This window comes from Eurosta solidaginis, chromosome 1, assembly GCF_040869045.1.
Source record: "Eurosta solidaginis isolate ZX-2024a chromosome 1, ASM4086904v1, whole genome shotgun sequence".
NCBI classification, from domain to species: Eukaryota; Metazoa; Arthropoda; class Insecta; order Diptera; family Tephritidae; genus Eurosta; species Eurosta solidaginis.
In genome coordinates this window covers 193,922,050-193,946,839 of record NC_090319.1, presented here as the reverse complement: position 1 = coordinate 193,946,839, position 24,790 = coordinate 193,922,050, and the positions used below count along the sequence as shown (strand labels likewise).

The 24,790-nt window shown below is 40.7% G+C and overlaps 1 protein-coding gene across 8 annotated transcripts in view; it reads right to left on the bottom strand.

Moving 5' to 3' along the window:
- Positions 1 to 24,790, bottom strand: part of Nepl16 (Neprilysin-like 16) — a 2,088,045-nt gene that overhangs the window by 1,971,332 nt on the left and 91,923 nt on the right. The window lies entirely within an intron of this gene.

Here is a 24,790-nt window from a genome sequence, read left to right as displayed (position 1 = left end):
GACTTGGACCCGCACTCCTGCGATGGTTGAAGTGTTACCAGCGTATTCAGCCGCGTCTTGCCGTAGCTGTTGAAAAGTTCTCCCAATTGCCTTCTTTGCATATTTTGTTCTTTTACACACTACATACATCGTATGTAATTATGTGTTAAAGTTATGCTTGTAGGTAAGGCGGTTTTCAGAGAAATTTGGTAATGTTGCTGTTTGTGTTCCATTTATGGAACTAGTTCCATTTATGGAACTACAACGAATTACCCAATGTTGTCTATTTGTATGAGTTAAGCGGGGATTGCCCGTATCGCTTTAAATGTATTAAAACATTCATGTGAAGCAATTCAATAATTCGTTCAATAATCTGGGAAAGCTTTTAAACAACGTGACATCCGGACGGACGAGGCTCAGTATACATAGGTAGTTCTTTTTATTTAACTGTTGTAAAGAAATGTAAATAATACATTTGGATGCTCATTTAAGTGATCACAGTTGAAAAAAAAATTATTTTACATTTAAGCCCAAGCGGTTGCGGGTGCAATGTGTCAGATATCGCAAACCCAAAAACCCGTTTGAGGAATTTGGCAATAGGCAGTTGAATTTTTATGATGATGAGAAAAGAAATGATTCAATTGTATTCTACGGCAGATAGTGAATCTGCGTTAGGGTGTGTTGGCCTCGTTCGGTGGAACGAGAGCTGCGTTATTTGTGTGTTGGCCTCGTTCGGGGTGAACGAGAGCTGGGTTTTTTGGGATAAAGGAATATGGACTATTAAAGTTCATTTTCGTTGTCGTTGGGCGGAAGTAGTACCAATTTCGCTATTGGTCTCGTAATTTGTCCTTTGATTGTATTGACGTCAACAACACGTACACGGTTAACGGAACCTGGATGTGTGTTGACGACTCTCCCCATTTTCCACTCGTTCGGTTGTAGGTTATCCTCCTTGATGACGACTAGGTCCCCGGGTTTTAAGTTGGATTGTGGATGTTTCCATTTATACCTTTTCTGGATCTCGGTGAGATATTCCGATTTCCATCTTTTGCAAAAGGTCTGATGAAAGGCTTTCATCTTTTGCCATCGGTTTACAATGGAGGCAGGGTTTTCACTACAGTCGAGTTCAGGTGGAGCTAAAAGATGCCCACCTACGAGAAAATGGCCTGGAGTAAGCGGCTCCAGGTCGGAAGGGTCGTTGGATGAGGGACTTAGAGGTCTCGAGTTGAGGCAGGCCTCAATTCGACATAAGAGGGTTGTAAACTCTTTGAGAGTATGTTTATGATCGGACGCGATCTTTTTAAAGTGGGTCTTAAAACTTTTTACCCCCGCTTCCCACAAACCTCCCATGTGAGGAGCGCTTGGCGGTATAAAATGCCATTCTATAATGTGATGGCTATACTTAGTCAACGTTCCGTCCCTTGCTTCACGCAGAAATGCTTTAAACTCGGATCGTAAAGATCGAGAAGCTCCGACAAAGTTAGTACCATTGTCGGAGTAAACGTTTTTCGGACAGCCTCGTCTGGATACCAATCTGGCGAAGGCAGCTAGGAAGGACCCGGTACTAAGATCGTTTGTCGCTTCTAGATGGATGGCTTTCGTCGAAAAGCAGACGAACAGGCAAACATATCCTTTTGAAATTCGACATCCCCTCCCTCGGTAGGATTTTATATCGAATGGTCCCGCGAAATCTACCCCAGTGTTGGTAAAGGCCCTAGAAAAGGTGGTGCGCTCCTTCGGAAGGATCCCCATAAGTTGCGTTTGTGTCCGCTTCCTGTAAATAGTACAGACCTTACAGTTGTGGATAACAGACCGTATCATTATTTTAACACGTGGGATCCAGTACTGAGTGCGGATATGACGTAGCATCAGCTGGTTCCCTCCATGCAGGGTGGTCTCGTGAGAGGATTGGACTATAAGTCTGGATAACCTGCACGTATAAGGAAGAATAATGGGATGACTTTCATTATGGAACATGTCTTTCGATGCCCCAGTCCGCCCCCCAGTTCGAATGATGCCTTCTTCATCTATATATGGGTTCAGGGGTAAAATCTCACTCTTCCCATTTATTAGATTTCCTGACTTCAAGTTTGCGTACTCTTCTTGATAATGTTGCCTCTGGCATATTGTTATCAATCTTCGCGTTGTTTTCTCTATTTCGTCAGGAGCGATCGAATGAGAATCCCTTTTGCAGGAGGATTTAGTTTTTGGGTGCGTATTCTGGAAAAACCGAAGAATATAGGATATAACCCGCAAAGCCCTTGGTAAATCGGAAAACCTATCTAGAATATCAAAGTTATTTTTCACCAAAGTTGCATGAACTTTCACCCTCTTTTCCTCCATATTCGTATTGTAATCTTCTTCTTGTGTTGGCCAATTTTCGTTGTCTTCTTGTAACCAAGAAGGTCCCTGCCACCACAAAGAATGTTCGATTAGATCCGAAGCGTAGAGGCCTCTGCTCGCCAAATCTGCAGGATTTGACGCGGAGTCTACGTGCCGCCATACCTTGCCTCCTACTTTATTGATGATTTTAGTTATTCGATGTGCCACGAACGTTGACCACGAACATGGTGGTTTTCGGATCCACGCCAGTACTATAGTCGAATCTGTCCAAAGGGTTACTTTAATGTTTGAAAGTTGCATATTTTCTATGGCCGACTCTATAATTTCTGCAAGTAGGACTGCGCCGCAGAGTTCCAGTCGTGGCAATGATATGGTTTTGACCGGGGCTACTCTCGTTTTGGCCATCAACAGGTTGGTGAAGACTTGATCCTTTGTTTGTACCCTCAGGAAAACAGTGGCGGCATATGCTTTTTCCGAGGCATCGCTGGATCCATGTATTTCGACATTGTCCTTCAATGTGTAGTGAACCCATCGCGGTATGCGTATATCGTTGATCTTTTCGTAGTCCGTCATGAATGATTGCCACCGATGTAGAGTAGTTTCAGACACATCTTCATCCCAGCCTGTCCCTTCCAACCAAATATTTTGCATTATTATTTTGGCTACAATTACGACTGGTGCCAGCCAGCCAAGAGGGTCGAAAAGTTTTGCGATCGCAGAAAGTATTGACCTTTTTGTTACGGCGTGGTTATTGTCAAAGGGTTTCGCTGTGAAGTAAAAGTAGTCGAAATGGGCGTTCCACCTGATACCGAGTGCTTTTACCATGCTGGTGTCTTCAAACTCAAGAAAATCCTCGCTTAATAGGTGTTGCTTCGGTATACCCTGTAGGATTTTCTTGCAGTTGGACGTCCATTTTCGCAATGGGAAACCTGCCGATTGCAATGCCAATGATATTTCGTCCCTTGCCTTGAATGCAATTTCGATGCTGTGTCCACCGGCGAGTACGTCATCAACGTACATGCAATTTCGCAGTATATCTGCTGCCATTGGATGCGATGTCTCCACGTCATCAGCTAGTTGGTGCAGCGTTCGAATCGCAAGATACGGAGCACAATTAACCCCAAAGGTTACCGTTTTCAATTCATAAATGTTAATTGGGTTTTTGGGGCATTTGCGAAATATGATTCGCTGATATTTTGTTTGGTCTTCATTGACCCATATTTGGCGATACATTTTCTCTATGTCACTGTTAAATACGTATTTGAACAGCCGCCAACGTAGTATAAGAATTGTCAGGTCGGATTAAAGAATCGGACCTGGATATAAGGCATCATTTAGACTTTTGCCATTAGTGGTAGGACAAGATGCATTAAATACGACTCTGACTTTTGTCGTTGTACTTCCCTCCTTTATAACAGCATGGTGAGGTAGGAAGTAACAGTCATTTGAGTCTGGCGAAATATTGCCTATTTGTTTCATGTGCCCTAAAGTTTCATATTCGGATACAACTCTATTGTATTCCGTTTGAAGGACTGGGTTTTTCGCAAGTCGTGTCTCGTTGCGATAGAATTGAGAGCACGCACTTCTTAATGAGGGGCCTAAGTTAAACTCTTTCCTAAAGGGTAAGGAGACTACGTATTTGCCATCGTTGTTCCGAACTGTTGTGGATTTGTATAGCTCCTCGCAGTAAGTGTCATCGTTATTGATGCTCCTTTTCTTTGGAATTTCCTCTATCTCCCAAAAAGCCGCCAATTGTTTATCTAAAGTGACCTCATTGAAATACGAAACTAGGGTCTTATTTGTATCAACCGCATCTGTCCGGCCTGTCAAAATCCAGCCGAACACCGTTTCCTGTGCTATTAATGTGTTCAGCACGTCCTTCCTGATACCGCCTAGCATAATTTGGGGGTATATGTCTCCGCCCAGAATTAAGTCGACTGGCTCATTGACAAAGAATCTTTTGTCAGCCAGTACTAAGTCAGGGAATGCTTGCCTAGTCATTGCGTTTATTTGGCAAGTTGGAAGATTCCCTGTTAATTGTGGTAAAACCAGCATGATCGTATTGATCTCGATTAATGGGTCTGTTGGTGACCGCAATTGTATGTTGCACGCTTCTTTTACTTGTGCAGACATTGTATTACTGATGCCCGAAACTTGGGCATGCAGGTGTTTGGATGGCAGATTAATTCTGCGCTTTAGTTTTTCGGTAATGAATGAACATTCAGATCCCAAGTCTATTAGGGGTCTCGCCGAATAGTCAACACCATTAAAACGAATATTGACCTGAGCTGTCCCTAGTAATACCCCTTTATTTGTGTTTGCGAAACATGAGTTCACATTATTAATCGGAGCGTTTTCTCTTTCAGCATTGCGTCGTATTTGAGCTTCCCGTGAGGTAGATGCTCCGATAGTGTCAGGAGTATTTGTTGGTTTTGGCTGATTCGAAATATGAAGCAGCGTATGATGTCTTAAATGACATGTGGCACAGTTCATTTGACTGGTGCACTTTGTCACCGAATGGCCAGCAGAAAGGCAGTTTATACACCCACGGCTGCTCTTAATTTGTTCAAACCGTTTATTGGGTGTTAAACGTACGAACTTTTCACACTTTGAAATTCGATGTGCAGAACTTTTGCACATCTTACACGTAGGTTTGGCTACTGTTGCACTTGCCTGGTAGGACCCTAATCGTTTCGACGATGTATCTGCCGAGGAACGAGAAGCATGTGGCTTAGAGGGTTTTGAAACCGTATCCCCTCTTATATCTACGACAGTTTCCAACGTTTGGAATCTGCTGGATAAGAATTTATCCATATCTGCCCATTTTGAAATTTCTGTTTTATTTTCTATGGTTTGTTCCCATAGAGCCAGTGTGGTTTCTGGCAGTTTTGTGGAGCACAAATACGTTAGAATTGCATCCCAGTTTGATATGTCAATCTTGTGACATTGAAGCGCTGAGATACAATTGTTTATTTCACGTTGCAGTTTTTTAATGGAGCTACCGCATTCGCTCTCAACTGCTTTTAAACTAAAAAGAATTTTTAATTGGGCATTGACCAAGATACGTTTGTTTTCGTATCGGTCACATAAATTTTTCCACGCTGTATCGAAACCGTCTGTTGTTAAGGAACACCGTTCCACTATCTCTTTGGCCTCCCCTTGAGTTTTTGCCTTAAATAGTATAGTTTTTGCACTGCATGGAGTTTACTATTATTAATATATATGGCAGTGAACATGTCCCTAAAAGACGGCCATGAAATATAGTCACCTTTGAAAATATCCGTATCACATGCTGGCAGGCGCACATGATATTCCATGTTATCTGAGACATCTACTTTCTTATCTTTCCTTTCAAAATTCTCCAAAAGCTCAGCTATTGCCGCCTGACACTTTAGGAAGCTGAAATAGCACATTTTATGCTTCTTCTTGATAGCCGATAAGTCCTTTGAATCAAGCTCTGATGAACCTAAGAGCTTTTCGTATGTCACCTTCGTAGCTTCCCACAGAGTTTTTAACTCATCCCTTTGGTATATTAGGGAGTGTTTACTGTGTTGTGAAGGTGACATGTCGTTGAAGTCATTTTCATACTCCGTCACTGCATCTGCTTGGCGTGTATAGGTATCCATTATATGAAAATTTATTGAAATATTAATTGATTAATTGCCTTTGCAGAGAGTATTGAGTGAAAATGAACTGAAAAGAAGGACTGTGTTTGAGAGAGATCTCTCGAGGAAGTGGCCTCGAAGCTTGCGAGAAAGCTAGGAATTAATTTAAAGAATGTGCAATTTTCGTGGTGGCAACGGCGCGCACCCACGTAATTATTCAAAGAATGCTCTAATGCAGATGTGCCAATGACTCGTGTAAGCCAATAAGTAATGGCTAGTGAAGAAAGTGGTGTTAGTGAAAAAATAAAGAAATGTATGAACGTTCGTTATGGACTTTTTGGTAATTTAACCAAGGACTGTGAACTTTTGTATCACAAAAATTAGATCAGTAAAAACTGATTTGTGTATTGCCGCAAATGAGAATAATAATTCTTCAATATTTCAAATAATTGTGCAAGGAATGAGGCTATTGGCCACCCAAACAACAACAACAATATGTGTGTAGTTTCAAAAATAAGTGCACTTTGCACTGAAACAACAAAATAAATTGCAGTAATGCCCGTGTAAATAAGTGCAAGTGATTTTTATGTGGAAGAAAATTGTATTTAATTAAATGTGCGCCTAAATAAATTTTCAGGTTTCTGAATAAGTAACCTTAACAAATCGAATGTTTGGGCAGTGGATTAAATGAATTTTTTCAGATAAATCCTGCAGAGGTGAAAATAGAAAAGTGACGCAAATCTTTGAGGTTATGTTAACCTTTTTGAGCAGCGTTGTGCTACCTCGAGCTGTGTCCGGAAAATCTTACCGCTGGTGGGGGATTGTTCCGGATAGTCACAAGGCGTGTTGCACAAACTTTAAATAACTGTGTTAAGCGCCTTTTTCTATTTTTGCACAAAGTTAAACTTCTCACTTCGCGGAAAAAAAAAAATTACTTGCACTGTTTGATATAATCACTCTGTAATTTGTTATTTTTATTTGTGAAATTTTATTAAATGTGAAATTAAAGAAAACCCTACCTAGCACGGAATATTTTTAAACCACGTACCTTTCAATAAATTGCTGATCCGTATTAATAGATTGACTTTTTGTGGATTGTTGGTGTTGTTGATGTTGTTTGGAGGTTGGATGTCGCTCAAATCTGTTTGTGTGTGCCAATTGCTGAAGATTATTATCACGATTGTAAATGTGTGTTTGGTGGATCTGCTTCCTATTAATTGCCTAGGGAGTGGAGTGGACTGTAGCTATAGTTAATTGGCTCTTCTTACCGGCGTGGTAAGGACCATGAACAAATGCGTGGTGGCAACGGCGCGCACCCACGTATTTGTTAAAGATTAGGTTAAGGCGAAAAAAAGGAAGAAAATAAAAACACCAAAAGGATTTCGTATTAATAAAGAGAATTCACAGAGTGCTTTTATTTATATAAATACAACAAGTGTTAAGAAAAGGTTTAACAAATGTTGTGGAAAATGATATATATGTGAATATAATTTTGAAAAGTTGAACTTACGTGAACGGGCGATTACGTGTTCCTTTGCTGGCTGCTGGATTAAAAGAGGACGAGACTCTTTTCCACATGAGCCGATGAACCCACGATACAGCCACTTCGTTGGGTTTCCCGGCAACAAAGTTGCTGTACCACGGGCTCACAGCGGTAAACGTCTAAGACACATACGTACTACCACTCACACATGCCTGTGTGTATATCACAAGAATATGCGGGTGGTAGTAACGAAGAAAATAAAACAAAGAAAGTTATGTTACGAGGAGGGGGGGGGGGGGGGGGGGGGGGGGGGGGGGGGGGGTGAGATATATTTAGGCCTGTGGCCTAAATAAAGCGAAATAAAATTTTTTAAAGCTAAGAATAAATATAAATAAATGTAAGGCGCGATAACCTGTGAAGAGATTTTAGGCCGAGCTTCTCTTATAATTTGCGGCGTGCTCCTTTTTAATTTTTCTTACAAATTGGCGGGACGCGACCTACTTGTTTTATGCCGACTCCGAACGGCATCTGCAAGGCATATGCGTTTTCACTGAGAGCCTTTCATGGCAGAAATACAGGCGGAGTGCTTGCCAAAACTGCCGAGGGGGACCCTGCTTAGAAAAATTTTCTTCTAATTGAAAAACATTATTTGTAAAATTTTGATGTTGCTTTGTCCGGGGCGTGAACCCAGGATATTCGGTGTGATAGGCGGAGCACGCTACCATCACACCATGGTGGCCGCCAATAAGAATAAAAGCTAAAAGTTAAAGCCAACTTGCCCATATACATAAATAAGTCTCAAAATATTTCAATATCACAGCGCTATTCATCATCTGATGCATGAGAATTAATGAGATCATTTCTTATAACAAAGTCGTGGCAGCATACAAATCGTGGCATTACAAAATCACAAACTCAGCCAGGTTACCTAGTTCAAGTCGATTCGCCTGAATGCACTAAATGTAAAATTTTGTTTTCAATTAATTTTTTCGCTGGCCATCTTATTGGCTCCATCAATGGCAAGCTTTATAAAATTACCAAGAGGCAGGGTACAACCAGGCAGGTTCTTCCTGGACAAGAACGCTTAGGTATGCCCCTTTCCACATGTAAGGTAATGCTAAAAGAGCACATCTACCGTCAAGCCGACGAAAAATGGATACAAACACCGGGGTGTCGAACATCGAAAGAAACCTGGCCTAAATGGAATCCTAAAAGATCCCGTCACTTGTACAACTTAAGAAGGGATAGAATTTCCACACTTGTGGGGGGCACTTTCGGGTCATTTCCTCATAGGTAGGCATGCGGAAAGGTTAGGAACGCCTTATCGTCGTTGCTGTAGGAGCTGTAAAGAGGATGAGGAGGAAGAAAGGGTGGTTCACCTCATTTGCAACTGCCCAGCACTAAGCGGAGCACGGCAGCGCTTTCTGGGAGCTCCATTTCTTGATGATCTGAGCCAAGTTGTGGAGCATGACGTCAAGGACTTGGTAGCTTTCATCAGGTCCTAAAAATGGTTCGAAGAGGAAAGGTAACGGTGTTTTTCGTGGTATCACAACGGGCCTAATACTACTGGCCTAAGTGTGATCTCGGGCAGCCACCCTATCCTAACCTAACCTATCCTAATAGAAAAGGCTGAGAGTTCCGCATGGTCCTCTCCAGGAGTACTTATAGTAAAACCTGGAAAGGTGAGATTTTGTTTAGATTCGAGAAAACTTAATGAAGTAACTGTGAAGGACGCGTATCCTATTCCGAATATAGATGGACTGATAGCCCGACTACCGCCTGTATATTGTACATCGAAAATTGGCCTCAAGTATGCCTTCTGGCAAATAAGTTTGTCAAAGGAGTCTCGTCACAAGACCACATTCACAATAGCCCATCGACATTGTACCAGTTTACACGCATTCTATTTGGTCTTTGTAATTCACCACAAACAATGTGTCGATTGATGGACATGGTTATCCCTTACAATCACAAGAATCGTGTTTTCGGTTACCTAGACGATTTGTTAGTTGTCTCACAAACGTTTGAAGAACACATATCGCATCTGTTGGAAGTTGCAGCACATCTACGAAATGCTGGTATAACTATCAACATTAAGAAGAGTAGCTTTGGTCTGAATAAAGTGAAATATTTAGGATTTATAGTTGGGAATGGGACACTAGCGGTAGACGAAGATAAAGTAAAGGCTATTTCTGACTATCCAAGTCCGAAAACCATTCGTCAAGTATGCCAATTTTTGGGAACGGCATGGTGGTATAGGCGCTTTATTGCCGACTATGCTAGCCTCACGTTTCCACTAACCGAGCTGCTCTCTAAGAAAAAGAAGTTTACTTGGAATACAGCAGCTGAAGATGCCTTTCAGCAGCTCAAAAATAAACTCACAACGGCACCTTTACTGATTCACCCTGATTATTCCAAACAGTTCATTGTCAAATGTGATGCATGCCAGTACGGTGTTGGTGGTCTGTTAGCTCAAGCTGATGAAAATGGCGATGAAAGGCCTATTGCATTTATGTCTCAAAAACTGAACCAAGCGCAGAGAAATTATACCGTCACTGAACTGGAATATTTCGCAGTGGTTATGGCAATAAAGAAATTCAGGCCATATATCGAAGGGCACGACTTTAAAGTCGTAACTGACCACGCGATTCTGAAATGGCTAATGCGCCAAAAATACTTAAACAGAAGGCTAGCGCAGTGAGCCCTAAAACTACAAGGTTATAACTTCTCCATCGAACAAAGAAAAGGAAGCGATAATAAAGTCGCTGACGCGTTGTCTCGCGCTTTTGGCGAAACCGGAAATGTGGAGGAGATAGAGTTAGAGATTTTGCCAGAAATAGATTTAGAATCGCCGCACTTCGAATCCGATGAATACCGAGAATTACGGGCAAATTTTTCCAACAGTGATATGCCAGACTACAAAATGATAGACAAATTGATTTACTATAGGAATAATTTTTAGACCAACATGCCCCTGTAAGAAGACGTGTGGAAACTGTTTGTGCCGACTGAATTAAGGCAAAGCGTTATTTACTCGGCTCATAATTCGCCTAGTCCAGCACACGGTGGTATAGCCAAAACGATTGAGCTGGTAAAAAGACATTTATATTGGCCCGGTATGGTAAACAACATAAAAAATTATGTGCTATCCTGTGACCTTTGCAAAACTTCGAAGACGTCGTCGTATTCGCTTCGCCCTCCGAAGGGACAGCATGCCGAGTCAGCGCGACCTTTCCAACGATTATACATCGACCTCATTGGACCTTTTCCGAGATCAAAAAGGTATTTTTATTGTCCTCGACCATTTTTCGAAATTCACTTTTTTGCAACCACTAAGAAAGTTCACAACCAACTTAATAATAGATTTTCTTAAAACTACAATTTGGATTGTCTTGGTGTACCTCAGACAATAGTATCCGATAATGGAAGCTAATTTGTCAGCAAGGAGTTCCATAATTTCATTGACAAACATGGAATTAACCATGTTCGTACAGCGGTATATTCACCTCAAGCCAACGCCTCGGAACGCATAAATCGCTCAATTAACGAGCCTTTGAGATCCTTTGTACGCAAGGATCATCGGAATTGGGATGCTTACGTAAGCAGTATTAATTGTTCTTTACGAAATGGCTTACAGAGCACAATAGGTCAGTCGCCGTACTTCATTTGTTTCGGACAAAACATGGTAACACACGGAAAAGACTACGGTATCTTGAAGAATCTAGGATTGATGTCTGAGGGTAGTGCTCGACTTAGTAGGGAGGATCAATTCGCCATCATTCGCGAATCAGTTAATTCCAAAATGAAACTGGCGTATGAGAAAAACACACGCACATATAACCTACGCGCGCGTATGCGGGAGTTTACCCCAGGACAAATCGTGATACGTAGAAATTTTGTGCAAAGTAATTTGGGAAAACATTTCAACGCTAACCTTGCCCCACAAGGTGTTAAGGTCAAAGTGATAAAAAAGGCTGGAAGCACTTATTACCTGTTAGAAACATATGGAACAATCATAAAGGAACGTACCACACTAAGGACATCTGGTCATGAAAAGTAGCAACAACAGCAACAAATAACTGATTTTCTTTCATAATTATTACGAATAATTAAGCGATTGCAAAGAGATCAACAACTTTAAAATTATGAGAGTTGTAGCCGCTAGGTACCGACTAGCATCGGTTAGCTTCTGTCTGGTTGGGGGGAATTTATGACGAGCATCCCAGAGATATTAGCAAAGAGCATACATAACAAGAGGCGTCAGTTCGTATGTTTGATATCAAACACTCGCCACAAAAGATTGGGGTTACTGACAGTTGCTTCCCAATTTTCGTTTTAATTTTCGCCGCATGTCAAAATACTAGAGCAGTGTTGCCAGAACTTCTTTGCAGAAAAAAGGCTATATAGACAAAAAATAAAGGATAAAAGAAGCGAAGTCAAATTTTTTAAAGCTAAGAATAAATATAAATAAATGTAGCGCGCGATAACCTCCGACGAGATTTTAGGCCGAGCTTCTCTTCCAATTTGCGTCGGGCTCCTTTTTAATTTTTCCTACAAATTGGCGAAACTTGACCTACTATTGTTATGCCGACTCCGAACGGCATCTGCAGGGCATATGAGTTTTCACTGAGAGCTTTTCATGGCAGAAATACACGCGGAGTGCTTGCCAAACACTGCCGAGGGACGACCCTGCTTAGAAAAATTTTCTTCTAATTGAAAAACATTATTTCTAAAATTTTGATGTTGCTTTGTCCGGAGCGTGAACCCAGGATCTTCGGTGTGATAGGCGGAGAATGCTACCATCACACCACGGTGGCCGCCACTAAGAATAAAAGCTAAAAGTTAAAGGGTGCTTGCCCATATACATAAATAAGACCCAAAATATTTCAATATCACAGTGCTATTCATCGTCTGATGTATGAGAATTAAATTTCTCATCACAAAGTCGTGGCAGCATACAAATTATGGCATAACAAAATCGTGGCAATATTTCTTACAGAATAAGAAAAGGGGGACAAACTCAGCCATTTTGCAGAGTGATAGGTTACCTAGTTCAAGTCGATTCGCCTGAATGCACTAAATGTAAAATTTTGTTTTCAATTAATTTTTTCGCTGGCCATCTTATTGGCTCCATCAATGCAAGCTTTATAAAATTACCAAGAAGCAAACGTGATTTTCAAATAAATTTTTAATTCAGTGTTGTATCACTTTTATTAGGCTCAACTTGTGACTAAAATCTATAACGAAATTTGTTTGTTAATCGATCGAAACATCTAACCACCAAAACTAGACCTCTCGTTCTGATAATTCCGTTGTTTCATCAGCTACATATGTACATATTGTCACGGATATTAACATCACTAAGTTATACCATCACTAAGGCGATGACAAGGCCACGATAAGCAGTATTTACGTCAATAATCAAATCATGTATACACATATATAAGGCAGCCGAAAGATGTCACACACAGATGCATTTACTTATACGCCTATGTATGCGCGAGAGACTGTAAACTACAAACATTCACATCAATAATTCAATCATTATGTATCTACATAAACGAATAAATAATTGCGTCTACACATATGTACGTATACGAGCAGCGGAGCGGCAATGCACAAACACATGCATATATCTTATCTGAGTTGTCACAAGAGAGAGCAATAATTTGTGCACGTAGTTGTGGCTGGCGATTTTGTAGCCGAAACTAGTAACTTCTGGAAATCGAAGAGCCTAGAAGTATGCAGCGTAAACTATAAAAGCGGGGCAGGCGAGTAAGAAGTAATTCAGTTTGATTGGAGATTTCAATTAAGCGCTATCTAGCGAGCTATAGCAGAATTATTTTGAATAGTAGAGTTTCATTTGAGCTATCAATCAGTTTGGTTATTAAGCCAGAGAGTAGCAAAGTATAAGTGTTATTGTGAAGTACTTTAATAAAAGCCATTTTTCCATTGTTCAATATTGGAGTTATTTATTCAACAGTTTAGTGATTCGAACTTAGCAGATGATTGCAACTAAGAGGATTTGCGGCAGATTCGTTACAATTGCTGTCAGAAGAGGAATTGTTGAATAAATTCCAGAGCACAACAAGGACATGGCAAAGTTCAGTGAATTGAAGATCCAGCAACTAAAGAAGGAGTTGGAGAGCCGTGGATTGAATACATGCGGCGTTAAACTTGAACTTCAGGCTCGGCTACGAGAGGCAGTGGAAGCAGAAGGAATTGATGTGGACGAGTATGTCTTTTATCCTGATGGGGACGAGACAACAACAAAAATTGAAGAGAAAAACGAAACATCGCAGACAATTACCAGCACAGACTTGAACATGATATTGGCTGCAATAACTGCTCAAACATCGACAGTAACATCCAAGATGGAAGCGCAAGAGGCACGTATAACAGAAATGTCATCACAAATATCCACCAACATGTCATCACAACTAGAAGAACAGAAAACGTATATGTCATCTCAACTAGAACAACAGAAAACGTATTTGTCATCACAGATGGAATCCTAAGAGACACGAATAACATCGAAGATTGAAGCACAAGAAACACGTATGTCAGAAATGTCGACACAGATTACATCGAAGATGGAAGCACAAGAGGCACGGATATCCGAAATGTCGGCTCAAATTTCAGCACAGATATCATCGCAGATCTCTGCTCAACTGGAAGAGCAAGAAGGACGTATTTCCTCGAAGTTGGAGGCGCAAGATACAAAAATTTTACAGTTTGAAGAAAAAATCGAGGCCGAGGTGGATGCTTTGAGAGGACGTATCGAGTAGTTGCAACTAAATCGCCCAGCAGTTTCAACTAGTAATCCAAAGGTAAAGACACCATCCTTTGACGGTTCTGTTCCTTTTCAGGTCTTTAAGCTACAGTTTGAGAAGACCGCAGCAGTGAACCAAAGGAATTCTGAAGATAAAGTTGCAGCTCTGTTCGTGGCACTGAAAGGGCCTGCCGCGGAAATCTTCCAGACTATTCCAGAGTACGAACGGAACAGTTATGACGCATTGATGGCTGATGTAGAACGGCGATACGGAAGCGAACACAGGAAATAGATATTTCAAATAGAATTGCAAAACCGCTACCAAAAAGCTAACGAGACTTTGCAGGAGTTTGCTTCGGACATTGAAAGATTGGCTCATCTTGCAAATGCGGATGCACCCGTGGAATACACGGAAAGAGTGAAGATTCAGAGCTTTATAAATGGCATACGGGACGTCGAAACGAAGCGAGCCACATACGCGAACCCAAAGCAAACATTTTCTGAAACGGTATCCCATGCATTGACTCAGGAAACGGCGTCATTATTGAGTAAACCAGCATACAAAGCTCATCGTGTGGAAGTAGTAAGGCCGGAGTGGGTAGATACAATTTTGGAAGCTCTGAAGGGATCACAACACAAAAATGCCGGAGTTATGAAATGTTTCAAGTGCGGTAACCCAGGTCACATTGCACGTCATTGCAGTAGCAATTCCAATAGTTCCAACAATGTGTGTGGCCGTAAACGCAGAGCTGAAGGAGACGAGCAAATCTCCAAATCCACTCAATCGTTAAACTAAAGCGAGTCAGCCGCAAGGGGCGACAGCTGGCTCCCTCAATTGAATGCCCCATAATCTCTATCTCGCAAATTGGAAGAAGGTCAAGCAATCTTACTGTCGGAGGACATGTGGATGGAAAGGAACGTTTACTGACTGTAGATACGGGTGCATCCCATTCCATCATTCGATCAGATTTAGTCAAAAAGAAGATAAGACCGTTGCTTGGAGCAAGGTTACGTACAGCCACTGGAGAGGACACCCAGGTAATTGGAGAAGTAGAATGTGAAGTAGCAATTGGGAACGTCACGGTACTTCACAATTTTATAGTGGCAGGTATTGTTGATGAAATCATAATTGGAGTGGACTTCTTAATCAACCAAGGCATCAAGATCGATATGCAAAGCAAGACGATGAGATATAAGAATATGGATGTGCCACTTAATTTCGGCTACGATAGAGGCTACAGCAGTAAACGAGTGCTGGTGGAAGAGAGTCAGCAAATACCACCAAAATCAGAAGCAGTCATCTGGGCAAAGGTAGATGGAGATTGTGGGACAAACACATTGTGGGTTGTCGAAGCAGCAAATAAATCAGCACTGAACATACTTGTAGGAAAAACCCTGGCTATGACAAAACAAGATGGACGTATTCCGGTAAGAGTACTCAATGAGTTCAAGTCACCATTCAATTTTACCAAAGGAGCTATTTTGGGAAGATGCCAAGAGGCCGAAGTAGTTATTAACTGTGAACAGCTCCAGTAACACGTTTCATCTAGTAATACTGATCTTTCAAATGACATCACGGCATGGACGGAGGGGATAGAGGAAGATTATCAGAGTAAGGCCAAGCAACTGCTCCTAAAGTACGCAAACATATTTGACCAGGATGGTTCCAAACCAGGCCGCACCAATGTTGTGAAACATCAAATTGACACTGGAGACGCGAGGCCCATCCGTCAAGCTCCACGTAGTGTTCCACTAGCGAAGCGGGAAGTTGTGAGTCAAATCATACAAGAAATGAGTGACAGCGGCGTCATCGAACCATCAGCTAGTCCATGAGCTCACCTGTGGTACTTGTGAAGAAGAAGGGTGGAAAAATGAGGTTTTGCGTGAACTATCGCAAGTTGAACGACGTCACGAAAAAGGATAGCTACCCGTTGCCAAGAATTGACGGCACTCTGGACTCGCTATCTGGTACGAAATGGTTTTCCACACTGCACTTGAAAAGCGGCTACTGGCAAGTTGAGGTGAAGGAGGAAGATAAAGAGAAAACAGCCTTCAGTGTCGGTGATGGTCTTTGGCAATTTACAGTGATGCTTTTGGACTTTGTAATGCACCAGCTACTTTTGAGAGACTCATGGACCAGGTACTGAAAGGACTGCATTGGAAAACATGCTTGGTGTACCTGGACGACATCATCGTATTGGGCAAGAGTTTTGATGAACATCTTAAAAACTTGGAGGAAGTTTTCCAGAGAATAGCTGGCGCTGGTCTGAAGTTAAGTCCCAAAAAGTGTACGCTGTTTAAAAAGGAAGTAAATTATTTGGGCCACAAGGTAACGACAGAAAGTGTCTGTACAGCGAATGAAAAGATAGAGGCAGTAAAGGATTTGCCAAGACCACAGAATCTGCATGAATTGAGAAGTTTCCTTGGGTTGTGCACATATTACCGCCGATTTGTACCAAATTTTGCCAGCGTAGCCCATAGTCTCCACGAGCTAACAAGGAAAAATAAATCTTTTGAATGGAAGAAGGATCAAGAAGTAGCTTTCCAAACATTGAAGTAGCGGTTGTGCACTGCCCCAATGTTGGCATACCCGATTCCAGGAGCAACGTTTATTCTAGATACAGATGCGAGCGGATATGCTATAGGAGGCGTTTTATTACAACTGGTCGATGGACAAGAGAAGGTAGTTGCATATTACAGCCGTTCAATTGGAAAACCAGAGAGGAACTATTGCGTTACACGGAGAGAGCTGTTGGCATTGGTAGAGTGCATTAAACATTTTCACAAATACCTCTACGGCCAGCGATTCCGTGCAAGGACAGATCACGCAGCGTTGAAATGGCTTCTGCAGTTCCGTAATCCGGAAGGACAATTGGCACGGTGGATCGAGCGACTACAAAGCTATGACTTTTCCATTGAGCATCGAAAAGGTAGTACCCATGGAAATGCTGATGCAATGTCACGAAGACCATGTAGTCTGGAATGCAAGCACTGCTCAAAGGCGCAGGCTAAAGAAGACATTATAGATGTCCGGCTAATGACTATAACGTGTACGGATGAATGAGACAAGGAACAACTAAGAAAGTATCAGCTAGAATATACAGATCTGTCACATGTTATGCAAGGGCTCGAACTAAACGAAAGACCGAACAGAGAGGAGATGTCAGCAGAAAGTCCCATTGTGAAGTCATATTGGGCACAGTGGAACAGTTTAGAATTGATATCCGGTTGCTTGCATCGAGTATGGGAGAGTGAGGATGGTCAATGCAAGAAGAAACTGATAGTTGTTCCCAGGAAGAGGATTCCTGACGTGCTCAGCGGGCTGCACAATGGTCCAAGTGGAGGTCATCTTGGAATCACGAAGACACTCGAAAAAATTAAGCAGAGATTCTATTGGGTTGGTTGCCGTCAGTCGGTCACCGAGTGGATTGCCAACTGCGAGGTATGCAACAGAGCGAAAGGGCCCAAAACCCGAATTCATGGCCAGATGAAGCAGTATATTTCAGGTGCACCATTTGAAAGGATCGCCATGGATGTCGCAGGTCCATTTCCTACTAGCAACCGCGGAAACAAATACGTACTGGTGGTTATGGATTATTTCAGGAAATGGCCAGAGGTATACCAATCCCAAACCAAGAAGCAGAAACAGTAGCAGAAGGGGTTAAAAACGAATGGGTTGCAAGGTATGGTGTACCAATGGAGTTACATTCTGACCAAGGCAGGAATTTTGAATCAGCTGTGTTCCAAGAAATGTGCAAGAAGTTGGGCATTCGAAAAACACGGACAACTGCATTGCATCATCAGTCCGATGGTATGGTGGAACGCTTCAATAGAACATTGGAGGAGCATTTAAGGAAAGTAGTAGACAAGTACCATAAGGACTGGGATACACACATATCATTATTCTTGATGACCTACCGAGCGGCAGTACATGACACAACGGGCCAAACTCCCGCAAAGGTAATTTTTGGAAATGACCTTCGACTGCCAGCTGATTTGAAGTATGGGATAGATGCCGATGCGGAGAGGAATGTCAAGAAATCCACTGGTGTTTTGGAAGAAGAGCTGAGAGAGATACACGATCTGGTAAGGCAACGAGCAAAGATTATGAGTGACAAGATGAAAGCGAGGTATGATAAAGCAATTAATTCGGAAGGGTTTCAGGAAGGAGATTTGGTGCTGCTATACAACCCACAACGAAAAAAAGGTTTGTCCCCGAAATTGCAGTGTAACTGGGAAGGCCCATACAAAGTTGTAAAATGGATCAACGATGTAGTGTACCGCATACAAACCACTACCAAACCACGAACCAAAACGAAAGTGGTTCATTTGGAGAGATTAGCAGCGTTTAGATCGAGAGATTTGTCTGACCGGGACGATCAGACTTAGGTGGAGGGCAGTGTCACGGATATTAACATCGCTAAGTTATACGATCGCTAAGGCGATGCCAAGGCCACGATAAGCAGTATTTACGTCAATAATCAAATCATGTATACACATATGTAAGGCAGCCGAAAGATGTCACACACAGATGCATTTACTTATACGCCTATGTTTGCGCGAGAGACTGTAAACTACAAACATTCACATCAATAATTCAATCATTATGTATCTACATAAACGAATAAATAATTGCGTCTACACATATGTACGTATACGAGCAGCGGAGCGGCGATGCACAAACACATGCATATATCTTATCTGAGTTGTCACAAGAGAGAGCAATAATTTGTGCACGTAGTTGTGGCTGGCGATTTTGTAGCCGAAACTAACTAGTAACTTCTGGAAATCGAAGAGCCTAGAAGTATGCAGCGTAAACTATAAAAGCGGGGCAGGCGAGTAAGAAGTAATTCAGTTTGATTTGAGATTTCAATTAAGAGCTATCTAGCGAGCTATAGCAGAATTATTTTGAATAGTAGAGTTTCATTTGAGCTATCAATCAGTTTGGTTATTAAGCCAGAGAGTAGCAAAGTATAAGTGTTATTGTGAAGTACTTTAATAAAGGACATTTTTCTATTTTTCAATATTGGAGTTATTTATTCAACAGTTTAGTGATTCGAACTTAGCAGAGGATTGCAAATAAGAGGATTTGCGGCATATTCGTTACAATATATACAACATTTGTTTTTTGGAAAATCCGACATTACTCCTTTATGTGCCGGAATAGCCTTTGTTCTGCTACAATTAAATGATTGAACGATTTTTGAATCTGTGCAGTAGTGAAAAAGACAAAAATATCAAAATTGTGGCTACTTGCTTAAAAAGCACCAAAATTGACAAAAAGGTACCAGCGCACCAAACAGAGTCCGAAGTGGCAACTGTAGTTTTCGCCGTGTTTTTGCGGACAGCCTTAAAAAGAAATGTCAGTAACCCCAATCTTAATCAGCGAGAAGTTTGGGTTAAAAGCAAACATGTTAAGTGATGTATCTTGTTGATTTATGCTCTTTGATATTAGCCCAAAGAGCATACATAACAAGAGACGTCAGTTCGTATGTTTGATATCAAACACTCGCTACAAAAGATTGGGGTTACTGGCAGTTGCTTCCCACTTTTCGTTTTAATTTTCGCCGCATGTCAAAACACTAGAGCAGTGTTGCCAGAACTTCTTTGAAGAAAAAGGCTATATAGACAAAAATTAAAGGCTAAAAGGAGCGAAATAAAATTTTTTAAAGCTAAGAATAAATATAAATAAATGTAAGGTGCGACAAACTGGGAAGAGATTTTAGGCCGAGCTTCTCTTCCAATTTGCGGCGTGCTCCTTTTTAATTTTTCTTACAAATTGGCGGGACGCGACCTACTTGTTTTATGCCGACTCCGAACGGCATCTGCAAGGCATATAAGTTTTCACTGAGAGCTTTTCATGGCAGAAATACACGCGGAGTGCTTGGCAAACACTGCCGAGGGGGACCCTGCTTAGAAAAATTTTCTTCTAATTGAAAAACATTATTTGTAAAATTTTGATGTTGCTTTGTCCGGGGCGTGAACCCAGGATATTCGGTGTGATAGGCGGAGCAAGCTACCATCACACCACGGTGGCCGCCACTAAGAATAAAAGCTAAAAGTTAAAGCCAACTTGCCCATATACATAAATAAGTCTCAAAATATTTCAATATTCATCATCTGATGTATGAGAATTAATGAGATCATTTCTTATAACAAAGTCGTGACAGCATACAAATCGTGGCATTACAAAATCACGAACTCAGCCAGGTTACCTAGTTCAAGCCGATTCGCCTGAATGCACCAAATGTAAAATTTTGTTTTCAATTAATTTTTTCGCTGGCCATCTTATTGGCTCCATCAATGGCAAGCTTTATAAAATTACCAAGAGGCAAACGTGGTTTTGAAATAAATTTTTAATTCAGTGTTGTATCACTTTTATTAGGCTCAACTTGTGACTAAAATCTATAACGAAATTTCTTTGTTAATCGATCGCTACATATGTACATATATACAAAATTTGTTTTTTTGAAAATCCGACATTACTCCTTTATGTGCCGGAATAGCCTTTATTCTGCTACAATTAAATGATTGAACGATTTTTGAATCTGTGCAGTAGTGAAAAAGACAAAAATATCAAAATCGTGCCTACTTGCTTAAAAAGCACCAAAATTGACAAAAAGGTACCAGCGCACCAAACAGAGTCCCAAGTGGCAACTGTGGTTTTCGCCGTGTTTTTGCAGACAGCCTTAAAAAGAAATGTCAGTAACCCCAATCTTAATCAGCGAGTAGTTTGGGTTCGAAGCAAACATGTTAAGTAATGTCTCTTGTTGATTTATCCTATTTGATTAGCCTCTCGACTTAATATGTGACCATCACAGGGCGATATCAGAGCAGAGCAACATGTTTATTGTGTTGTATCGAACATTGGTCGGGACAGTTCGACACGACCAATGCTCAGTGCAACAACATAAAAATATACTTAGCGTCGATGTGCTCTAACGAACCAACAGAGTTGTATGCTTGTGAGTCAACGAGCGTAGCATAAAAGCCTAGGAAAGGTAATCGCCAACACACACACTGGATAATTTACAATTGTACATATATATGCATATTGCAATCAGAATCGGATCCTTATGAAACGCGCACATGCGCATAATGAAGGTGGCGCTCAACTAGTGGCGCAGAGAACAACTGGATGATTTTAAGGCACAGATCATACATACGTACCATGAAGTAAACCCAACTTGATACAAACTATCGTACAATCAGCATGAATGCTATGCCAAACTAGTCTTCATCTGAGCCTTTTTCTTTGTTCTTTCGTTTTTTTTACAAGAAATTGGTAGATTTTTTTTTTTGCTGTATTCTAGGTATAGTAGATTTCGATCATATTAAAACAGTCCCAAATCGGATCGGATTACCAAGCACAATCTCCGTCCTTATATAAGGTGAAATTGCCTAGCTACGCCAGGGCAAGTTGGCGAAGTACCCGATAGGAAAAAGTACCAAGTACGAACCCTAAGAGGAGGAAATGGGGAAATATAAAATTTTAGCTTTGGTTGTTTGCTATTCATCGACAGTTACTTAGATGATTTATTTATGGTTGACGGAATTTTCAATAATTTTTTTTTGGACCAGTACGAATTTATGTTTTTTTGTTAAGTAAATTTGGGTGGCGTGATCCATGACGTTATTTCTCATCTACCGATATGTGTAAAGAAGTCATTGTCTAAACAGACTGTACAAATGTATATCAAGAAGAAAACAAAACAATATCTAACGGGAAAATCAGGCGATTATTCCATTTGACCTATACCTAAGGAGAGAAGATATGGAAAACTGGAAAACTCCCAGTAGAAACACAGGCTTTGAATGCGTAGGCCATATATTACCAAAATCAGTTGTGATATAGACATCGGTAATACCACCACGGTGGGCGAGAACTACATAGTCGAACCCGAAGACGCGTGTGTGCACAAAATTTTACTATGAATACTCAATACTAATAGAAAAAAAAAACATTAAATCTCTGAATAGCTGGTAATTATAATTGCGTGAATAATCCCAAGGTGAAATCCAAACGGTTTTTGGAGTTTATTTTAATTTACCAAAAGATTGGAGGAGATACAGTGGCTCACAGCTTATTTCGTGCAGCTATAGAAAAAAAATTGTTGAGCTATATCGAAAGGAAACTAGTAACGGTGTCAAAAAAATTCAAATGCACAGTTTTAATAAAAATATGCTTTTATTTGAACAAATACTTAATTTTCATGTGTTTACACGTTTGTCCCAATTATTTAATAAAAATTAAAATTATCTCAAAAACTAAGGTCACGGCGTATTTCGTGCACTGCGCCCTGCCTTCAAAAAACTACTTTTTATTTATTTTAGTACCTCGTATGACCACCTTTTTGTTAAATACCATCATCCAGATGATTTTCCATAGATGCAGTTAGTTTTTAAGCGGCTTTGGGTGGCACCTTATGCCTTTCTTCGACAAGAGAAATTTTTAAATCGCTAATCTTACTAATTTTCCTTTGCCGTGTAGCCGATTCCAAAATTGACCACAAATTTTCAATGGAATTTAAGGCGAGAGTTTGTGGAGGTGGATTCATGAGGTGTGGACAGTTCCATATTACCCATGCCTGCACAATCCCGACACAATCCTGGATATGTGTTAAGGGTATTCAAATTCAAATTTATTAGTTGAACAAAGTGGTTGTGACAGTAAGACGGAGTCTTTTATAGCAAATCGTCCGTTTTATAAATGCAACATAATTACCATAAAACTAAATTCGAGTTTAAAATTTACAATAAAACGATTTTCTTATAATTCAGATTAATGTTAAAACTAAATTTAATGTTAAACTTTAAATACACACTTAAGACTAAAGAGTAGAGCCATTTAAATATGGTAGGAAAGAAAAAACAGAGATAGGAAGTGAAAGAGATGTAGTCATGCAGTTATGTTGAAATCACAATATTCACACTGAGCTGAAGTAATCATGGATCACCTTTTTGTAATTGCTCCTACTCAAAGCACCCTTGAGAAAATCAAGTATAGAGGACCAAAGCCTTACAGCATTTATAAAAAATCTCCTCGATGAGGCCAGATAGTAATGTTTGGGAATTATCAGATTGCGGTGCCTACAAGACTTTGGGAATTTAAGCTTTTCGTAAAGATATTGAGGGGTTTTGAACTCGATGAGCTTGAACATATAAATACAGTTTCGCGCCTCAATGTACTCAAAAATACTGCATCCTAGTATTTCGCGCTTAAATAGAGAGATGTGATCATATTTCCTTAGGCCGTAGACATAACGCGTGATATTGTTGAACGCAACATCAATTTTGTGGTACGAGGCAGAATCAAACTGACTATAAACTAGCTCTGAGTACGTTGTGTGGGACTATAAGCTGAACAGCTAGCTTTTTTCTTGTCTCTAAGGGAGTAAACGAGGCAGACATTCTCAATCTACGTAAAACCGAATAAACATTACTCACGACTTTATTAACGTGGTCAACACAGTTCAATTTAGAATTTATCACAAAACCCAAATTCCTGATTTTGTCAGTAAACGGAAGAACACAATTGCCAACTAACAATTTAGGAATATCTTCAACGTGCACAACACTGTTACTAATGGGCAACACATAGGACTTTTGAGCATTTAGACAGAGACAGTTTTCAAACGCCCATTTCGAAATTGCATAGAAATCACTATTAATTTTAAAACACAAATCCTCGACGAGACCAACACGGCTAGACAAATATAATTGAATGTCATCGGCATAAGCATGGACATTTACGTACTGGCAAACAGAGAACACGTCATTGACAAAAAGACTAAACAGAAGAGGGCCTAGTACAGAACCTTGTGGTACACCCGAGGAAACAGTACATGGTGTTGATGCAGAGCCTTTGCATAACACTATCTGGGTCCTTCTCGCCAAATAACTAGCCATAAGCTTTACAGAACTGCCAGAGAACCGAAAATAGGACTCAAGCGTTCTGCATGAGACTATGGCTGACTGAGTCAAATGCCTTAGAGAAATCAAGGAGACACAGGAGAGTAAGGTCACTATTATCAAATTTTATTCTTATATCGTCAAGTATTTTTATTATTGCAGTAGAGCAACTATGCTTGGATCTAAACCCTGATTGGAATGGGCTTAACAGATGGTGATCTAAGACATATTTTGAAATTTGAGCAGCCATCAAGGACTCACACACTTTTGCAAAAGCAGATAAGATGCTAATAGGCCTATAACTACTAAGCTCTACTGCATTATATATTTTGGCGACGGGAATAATCAACGCCTTTTTCCATTCCTTTGGAAAACATGACGTTGTGAAGCAGTGGTTAATTATATGTGGAGAGTTCCTAAAACATATGGCAGCACTAGTTTCACGAACTTCAAACATATTCCATCATCGCCAATTGCATTGGACTTAATGGCCATAAGTGATTTTAGGACCTCTTCCTCCGACACTGCCCTAAACTCAAAGTTATTCTCCGGTGAAAAGTTTCTAGTTATATGATAAGGTACAGGATTGACCCGGCGGTTGCCTGAGCTAACAAAATAGTCATTAAGGGTATCCGGATCAACCTGACACTCAGATTGCTGCTTACCATGTATATTTAGATTTTTCAAATTTCGTCA